This window comes from Helianthus annuus, chromosome 12 (genome assembly GCF_002127325.2).
Source record: "Helianthus annuus cultivar XRQ/B chromosome 12, HanXRQr2.0-SUNRISE, whole genome shotgun sequence".
NCBI classification, from domain to species: domain Eukaryota; kingdom Viridiplantae; phylum Streptophyta; class Magnoliopsida; order Asterales; family Asteraceae; genus Helianthus; species Helianthus annuus.
Window position 1 is genome coordinate 158,015,355 of NC_035444.2, and position 8,149 is coordinate 158,023,503.

Consider the following 8,149-nt stretch of genomic DNA (forward strand, 5'->3'; position numbering starts at 1 on the left):
AAAAAAAATTAACTTAGTTAACTATGTTAGTTAGAATAACAAAAAAGGGGGGTTTCTTGTATAACCCGCCCCTTAGCAAGGATCGAACCCGGACCACTCGTGTAAAAGCACCCCTTCTTTACCAGTTTATCCTCCTGTCCAGGAGCTGATATATACCCTAACATTAGTTGTTTTATACTTTAAAAAAGAAGTTAACTTAGTTAACTACGTTAATTAGAATAACAAAAAAGGGGGGGTTTCTTGTATAACCCGCCCCTTAGCAAGGATCGAACCCGGACCACTCGTGTAAAAGCACCCATTCTTTACCAGTTTATCCTCCTGTCCAGGAGCTGATATATACCCTAACATTAGTTATTTTATACACTTTTTAAAATCCAACCGGGCACACACATTTTATTTTGTACGTTTTTTATCACTTTTATAAAAACTAACATTTTTATAAACTCATATACATCAAACCTGTTTTACTAAAAATATAAACTATAATTATTTCCGGTTTTATCTAATTATTATGAATTAGGTTAGTTTTAATCTTATTAAATTCAATAAAAATAGTAAACTAATTTTATAAAACCTGAAAATTTTTATATAATTATTTTAACATCAGAATGATGTTCGAAAATATAAAATTGATATTTTTCCCAAAATTCGATTTTTAACCAATTTAATCCAATAATTACATAGTTGTATTTGTTTAATTAATTATTTAAAAATAGTTAATTTATCAGAAAAATTTTGTTTCAGCCTTTGGTTGGGGTGTTACAATACAAACATTACAAATCGTTATATTCTGTTTTTTTTTTTCAGGAGTTTTGGACTATTTGTATACTGTCTGGCTACTACCCTATAAAGAAAAGTTTGTTTCAGCCTGGACTAACACAAGCCCTAACTTTGGTCAACATACAACCAACAGAGTTGAAAGCCAACATGCTAAGTTTAAGAGATACCTTAAGGGGCCAAACAGCTTGCTCCATAGACTTGTGTGGCTTGTTGACAAAGTTGTAGAGTCACAACGCATACAAATAAACCTCACTTTTCAGGATAGCCGGTCCTTGAAAATGGGGGACCACATGATATCATTCTTTGATAACCTACGTGGTAATGTTTCCCTGAAAGCACTAGATTTGTTGCTTGTGGAGAAGAAAAAGATACGTACGTTGCTCGCAGCAGGGGGGACTTGTGGTCATGTGCTTTTTACGAGTTATGGGTTGCCATGTGCTTGTCGGATGGAGTGGTGGGAAAATACAAGTAATAAAAACAGGCTTCAACCGCTTATTCTACTTCATATGAATACCCACCCCCCGCCCTCATTTCTAACTATTGTTTTTAAAATACAGATTGCAAAATTCCTCTTGCCGCCGTAGACAAATTCTGGACAAAACTAGATTTCAATGCTGAAGAACTTAAGGAAGACGATAATAATCTTCGGGAGGAAATGGACAGAGTCATGCAACAACTGAAGGCGCAACCACCGATAGTGTTAAAAAGTATGTTGTCGAAGATAAAGGAGGTGGTGAATCCAAGTATGACTGGCCATCAACCGCTGAGGTACAACAAGATACTCGGGGGCGCCCAACCTCTAAAGCACAACAAAAAAAGAAGGAGGAGGTTGCGAGACGTAAAGATACCCGGTCCGAAGCAAAAGGCAAAAGCCAAAAGAAGGACGAGGACGCTCAAAAGCCAGCAGTGCAACGCAGTCGTTCAAAGAAAAATAAGGCTAAAAAGACAGTTGAAATTATAGATGAAGATTTTCCACTGTTGGTGGGGGATAGGTACGTCAACAATCATTGACCTATATAATATCCTACGTACTTCCATACATACATTTTCACTGATAAAGATTTTCCACAATATATTTTACAATTACAGGTACAAAAACATGATCGATCGTTTTAAGGACTGGCTTCCATCTATGTTTCGAAGATACATAACACATATGGAAGATGCCCAGCCTGACGGTAACTGTGGGTTTCGATCGGTGGCTATGGGTTTGGGGTTGGACCAGAATGCTTGGATGTGGGTCCGCCAAGAGCTACTGGATGAGATGTTCATTAACAAAGCCCGGTGGTTGCCTCTTCTTGACTCTTTTGATCCGGGATTTTACACTACAGTATATCGATCAATAAACTGGTTGCACGTGGAACCTGCACCAATGGCATGCTGGATGTTCTTGCCATACGCCAGATTGTTGGTGGCTCAAAAATTTGGTGTGGTTGTTCAACATTTAAGCAATGGTGTTTGTCAAACATACTTTCCCATGTTTGATGGTCCGGCGGAGGGCCATTCTGTTCTTTCGATTGCCTATGTGGAAGATGGCCATTTCATCATGGTTAAGTTAACGGATGATGGTCCGATGCGTCCACCGAATGGACTATGGAATATGTATCGAAGTACTGAAGCTATGGAGTGGGAGACAATGTACATGTCTCGTCTTTCAGAGGGTAAGAAGTTACTTCGTAGTAATAGAAGTGTACGAAGAGACTTTATTAACTTGTTGTAGGTTCTCGTTGTAACACGTAAAACTGTTTAATTGTATTATTATGTTTTATTTTTTTATTTTACATTCTATTATCTTTTGAATATAGTTTAAGCAACATTTATTTATAAAAAAAATGTTAATTACATTGTTTTATAATGTAAAAACACTTATTTACATCACTATTTTTATTAAAAGAAAGGCATCATATGCAGCATATTGGGCAATGAGAGGTGTATACCAGCCTTTATATGCCGCTCATAGCACAATAAGCGGCTGCTGGTAAGCAATCTATAAGCCACGTATTGGCCAATGAGGAGTGTATACCAACACAAACAACATTTCAGCTCACTAAAGAGGGAAAACTAGATCAAAATCAATTCAAACACACACACACACCAAAAACACACACAACTCTCTCCCGTATACCATTTCTATCCCGTATCGAACCATACGATGCGAATTTCCACAAGAGGTTAGTAACATCTTCATCTTTCCTTTTTGTTATTGTTTTTTTACGGTTTTTTTTTTGTTTATTCTGAAATATTTTGGTTGTGGTGTTTGGTGGTAGAGGTGTTTGACGGTGGTGGTTGTTAGAGTGGTTAAGGTTAGGACGGTGGTGGTTGTTAGAGTGGTTGAGGTTAGGACGGTGGTGGTTGTATCTATGGGTTAGGGTTTGACGGTGGTTGTGGGTGGGCTGTGGTGGTTGTGGGTTGGCTGTGGTGTTTGTGGGTTGTCGTAATTTTATTAATATTCTGACAAAATATTAACTTTTAATTGTTTCAGATATGTCGTCAGATGAGGAACAACAGGCACCAAATGGTGGTCCGGTATTCAATCCGATGGCCGGGGGTAATTGTGAGCAGTACGATTTTTTAGACTTCCCCCAAGGCAGTATGGAATACAGACGTTTTGCCAAGTTCCGGGGTATGAGAGTGAGGCAGCAGAGGGCGTTGTGTTGGGACGCGTTACGGGAGTGTGACGAGGAGCAGAGGGCCCGAGGTATAATCAGGGAAAATAACCCGTGGGATCGTATGTTTTTTTATGCGGCTGGGCCTTCTTATAGGCCTATGATGGTGGAGTTCCTCTCCACGTTTATCTATCGACCACGGCCTGCTGAGCAGCCTAACTCAGATATGGACGATCCGATGGTGGAACCACCCCCTGCCGAGGTAACTTTCTGTTTATTCGGGGAGCGACAGAATATGTCGCGGCGTCAGTTTGCTTTGGCCACCGGATTCTACACTGATGAGGAGTTGGTTCAGGATATATATACCACCATGATCACATCTATGCCTGATGATCAGTTGCTTGCTTGGTGGCCCACCCTCTGTGATGTACCCTTCGGTCATAAGGCCCGTGTCTCGTTGATTACTGACCCACTCGTTCGCTACATACACCGTTGCATTGCCACGTCGATATCTGGGCGTGGCAAAAGCAACGAGTGGGTCACGAAAAACGACCTCTTCTATCTTTACTGTTTATTCACGGGGACGCCGTGCGCCCTCCATCGCTGCCTGGCGGAGTATTTCGCCTCATTTTCCCGACGTCAGAAGCGTGGCGGATTGCACGGAGGGGCGTTCATCACGCGTATTGCCCAGCATTGCGGTCGGTATTTTCCATTCATTGGTGAGTTGCCACCGCCTGCCCCTTTCGAGTATTTGGGTATTAGGACGATGAGAGGGATGAACTTGGCGGTGAACTTTCCGGGCATTGGTTATCGGCTTGTCGGTGAGAACGATCAGATTTTCGTAGCCCAGCCGTTAGTACATCAACATCTGCTGGACGCTGCGGAGGTGGATATGCCTCATGTTGTTGATGAGCCTATTGGAGAGGGTGACGTCGAGCCTGAGGTTGAGCAGGGGCATCCGCAGGAGCCGCCACAGCATCCTCGGCGCGTCTATCATGCGGTGAGGTTGCCTCAGTCCACTCAGCGTCTCCTCGAGAGGCTTGTGGCGGGTCAGACGGCTGTGATGGGGAGGTTGGCGCTGCAGGATCGGCGGATGGACCGGATGGAGGATATGATGGAGTGGATGATGGCTAGCGAGGCTGATAGGCGTAGCGAGGTGGGGTTGCCGGTTCGAGACCCGCCACAACCACGAGTGTATCCGGGGTCCGGCTCGGAAGCCGGCCCGTCCGGCACGGAAGCCGGCCCGTCCGGCACGCAGGCAGGCCCTTCCGGCACGCAGGCAAGCCCGTCCGGCACGCAGATGCAGTTGACATGTTTTGATGATGGTGGTTCTGATGACGGTGACGAGGAAATGGCTTAGGAGTAGTATTTATCTGTTTCGTTTGGTTGTATTTTGGGTTTAATGTGGTTGTACGAACAAATATTTATTCGTCTTTTGTTATTTATGTTTAGTTGTATGCCCGGTTGTTTTTGTATAAACGTTTAATCTTTTATTAGCATGTATGGATGGTAACATGTTTAATATTTTATCAGCATCTATGTTGTATTTTGGGTTTAATGTGGTTGTACGAACAAATAGGTATTGGGATTCTTATAACGAAGGGGTATATTGGTCTTTTTTAAAGGTATTGGGATGTGCATAAGGGGTATAAACGGTTATAAGAATTTCAGGGACTGGATTTGAAAAATTAGAATTACACAAATAAAAAAGGGTTTAATGTTGTTGTACGAACAAATAGGTATTGGGATTCTTATAACGAAGGGGTATATTGGTCTTTTTAAAAGGTATTGGGATTCTTATAACGAAGGGGTATATTGGTCTTTTTTAAAAATGCTAAGCATGTGCAGAAGGGGTATAAACGGCTATAAGAATTTCAGGGACTGGATTTGAAAAATTAGAATTACAGTTAGTTTTTAATAACTGTGCAGGGACTGTTCTTGTGCAAAACAAACCTCAGGGACTGGATTTGAAAAATTAGAATTACACAAATAAAAAAGGGAGGGGTCCTTCTGTATCGGACCGGCCTCCCATGGGATTCGAACTCGTACACCTCGCATAGAACACACAAGCCTTAACCAGTTTATCCTCCTGTACAGGAGTTGATAACCTGGTTATAGTATATCCTTTATACACTTGGATTTGAAAAATTAGAATTACATAAAAAAAAAGGGAGGGGTCCTTCTGTATCAGGCCGGCCTCCCATGGGTTTCGAACTCGCACACCTCGCATAGAACACACAAGCCTTAACCAGTTTATCCTCCTGTAAGGAGCTGATAAATTGGTTATAGTATTTCATTTATACACTTCATACACTTTAAGGTGCTCATTGAACCATACGGCTCTCATTGAACACAAACACTTTCCCAACTTCAATAAAGGGGTAAACTAGATCTAAAATTTGAAAACTTACACTAAAACACCAAGAACGCACACACACACAAACGCTCTGGACCACACGATTTTCACAAGACAAACTCTGGACCACACGATGAAGGTTAGTTTGTATTTCAAATTTTATTGCTTAATCTTCAAACTTTTTTTTATCTTTTGGTTTTATTTCCGCCGTTTGTGGTGGTGTTGGGATTCACGGTGGTGGGTGATTGGTGGCGGTGGGGATTGACGAAGGTGGGGGATTGACTGTGGTGGGGAATGGTCGTGGTTGTGGTGGTGGTGGTGGTTGACGGTTGTGGTGGTGGTGATGGTTGTGGTGGTGGTGGTGGTAGTGGTTATGGTTGTGGTGGTGGTGGTTGTGGTGGTAGTGGTAGTGGTAGTGGTTATGGTTGTGGTGGTGGTGGTTGTGGTGGTGCTGGTGGTGGTTATGGTGATTGACGACTGTGGTGGTGGTGGTGGTGATTGACAGCTGTGGTGGTGGTGATGGTTGTGGTGGTGGTGGTGGTAGTGGTTATGGTTGTGGTGGTGGTAGTTGTGGTGGTGGTGGTAGTTGTGGTGGTGGTGGTAGTGGTTATGGTTGTGGTGGTGGTGGTAGTGGTAGTGCTTATGGTTGTGGTGGTGGTGGTTGTGGTGGGGGTGGTGGTTGTGGTGGTGGTGGTGGTGGTGGTTGTGGTGGTTGTGGTGATTGACGGCTGTGGTGGTGGTGGTGGTGGTGATTGACGGCTGTGGTGGTGGTGGTTGTGGTGGTAGCGTAACCCTACCCGACTCCCGGCCCGACACGTTTGTCGGGTCTAGACTTATATCATCGTTTTTTTAAATGTGCATATGTTATTTTTATTATTATATTTATTATTTTTAACAATATATTTTCGGATGTCGGGTCTAATGCTATAATTGTATGTTTTATTAACAGGATATCGAAAGTCGGTGTTTTGACGGTGGTGGTAACGTAATTCTTATGAAGAAGTACACTGCGTTCATATTTCAGATTCAAACGCTCAACTGCGTTCGTATTCCAGATTCATGCACCGGAACGTCCACCAACGACAATGCTTCTGCACCCACAGTCTGTGACGGTGGAAGTAGATATTTACCGGTGACTGTGAGGGTGAACTGGAATGTTCTTCCACCTCCACCAATGACAAAGCTTCTGCGTCAGCAACCTCGAGGGAGAACTCTTTCTGTATGGATTGGTTCTTCATGTTGTGGAACCGGTTACTGAGAATTCTTCAGCAACAACGAGGGAGTGCCAGATCAGGTCGAAGGTTTACCATGGAACGCGTCCTTAAACTTGATAGCAGCAATATGGTGATCGAATAGAGATCTGAATAACCGATACAGTTTGCAAGAATTTAATAATATGTAACAGTTAGCGATTTAGGGTTTAGGGTTCATGGTTTAGTCGTTACATTTTGTATTAAATGACATGTTTTGTGTATTAATATAAAACGGTGTTTCGTGTATTTATTGCGTTATGGTTAATAAATGACAAGTGAAAAATAATTAGGGTACCCAATAATTAAAGACATTATAATAATTGGTAAATAAAAAATTTGACATTTTATAATACACAAAATTCATTTCATAAGATATAACATCGTTTTTTTAAATGTGCATATGTTTTATTATTATAAGTTGCATAAACTCTCAAGACATAACATTCCGCTAAATAACCAAAATACGAGAGTCATTACATTCGTTTACATAAGTTGCATAAACTTAAATACGGCTAACGACAAATACAAATACGGACAAAAAAAAACAAAATCCAACAGATTATCAAACAGGTGTCCCTATTAAGAACGACCCTTGGATTTTTATTTTCCATTTCTGCTACTTGCTCTTTATACATTCGAACCTCCTCTCTCAAAAACTTGACTTCGTTTTCAAGTAGTGATTTCGTATCCATCAAACCTCGGATGACTTGAACTGACCGAGGACACATGGGAGGGTCGATCCACGCAAAGAATTTGCACCGAGAACGCTGAAACCGAAGGCGAATTAATATATATCATTACCACTATACAAACCATAATGCATAAGTTACAACAACCATTGCATCAAGATGTTTTTAAAGTACATACCAATTGCACGCAGGTGTAAAATTGACGCCCAGGATTAATATCCGTCCAAGATGTTTTTATCCCAGCTTGCCTTCCACATCTACACATAACCATTGTGAATGTAAAAATGGATATGGATTACACTTTCTCGTACGTAATATTAGAAAAAAAAAGAATCAATACGCCACTCATAGCACAATGAGATGCGTATAAAGTACAAAATCCAACCACTTTTTCAGAAAAAGTAAATACATATGCCTCACATAGTGCTATGAGGTCCGTATAAAAAAAGTTAGGTGGTGTATATG

The 8,149-nt window shown here is 41.6% G+C and overlaps 1 long non-coding RNA gene across 1 annotated transcript; it reads right to left on the reverse strand.

The window, feature by feature from the left end:
* Positions 1-7,428: 7,428 nt before the first annotated feature.
* On the reverse strand, positions 7,429-8,149 carry LOC110897179. The gene is made up of 2 exons (XR_002568512.2): positions 7,863-8,149; positions 7,429-7,762 (listed from the first exon to the last, which is right to left on the reverse strand). It is a non-coding gene; the product is annotated as an uncharacterized LOC110897179 (long non-coding RNA).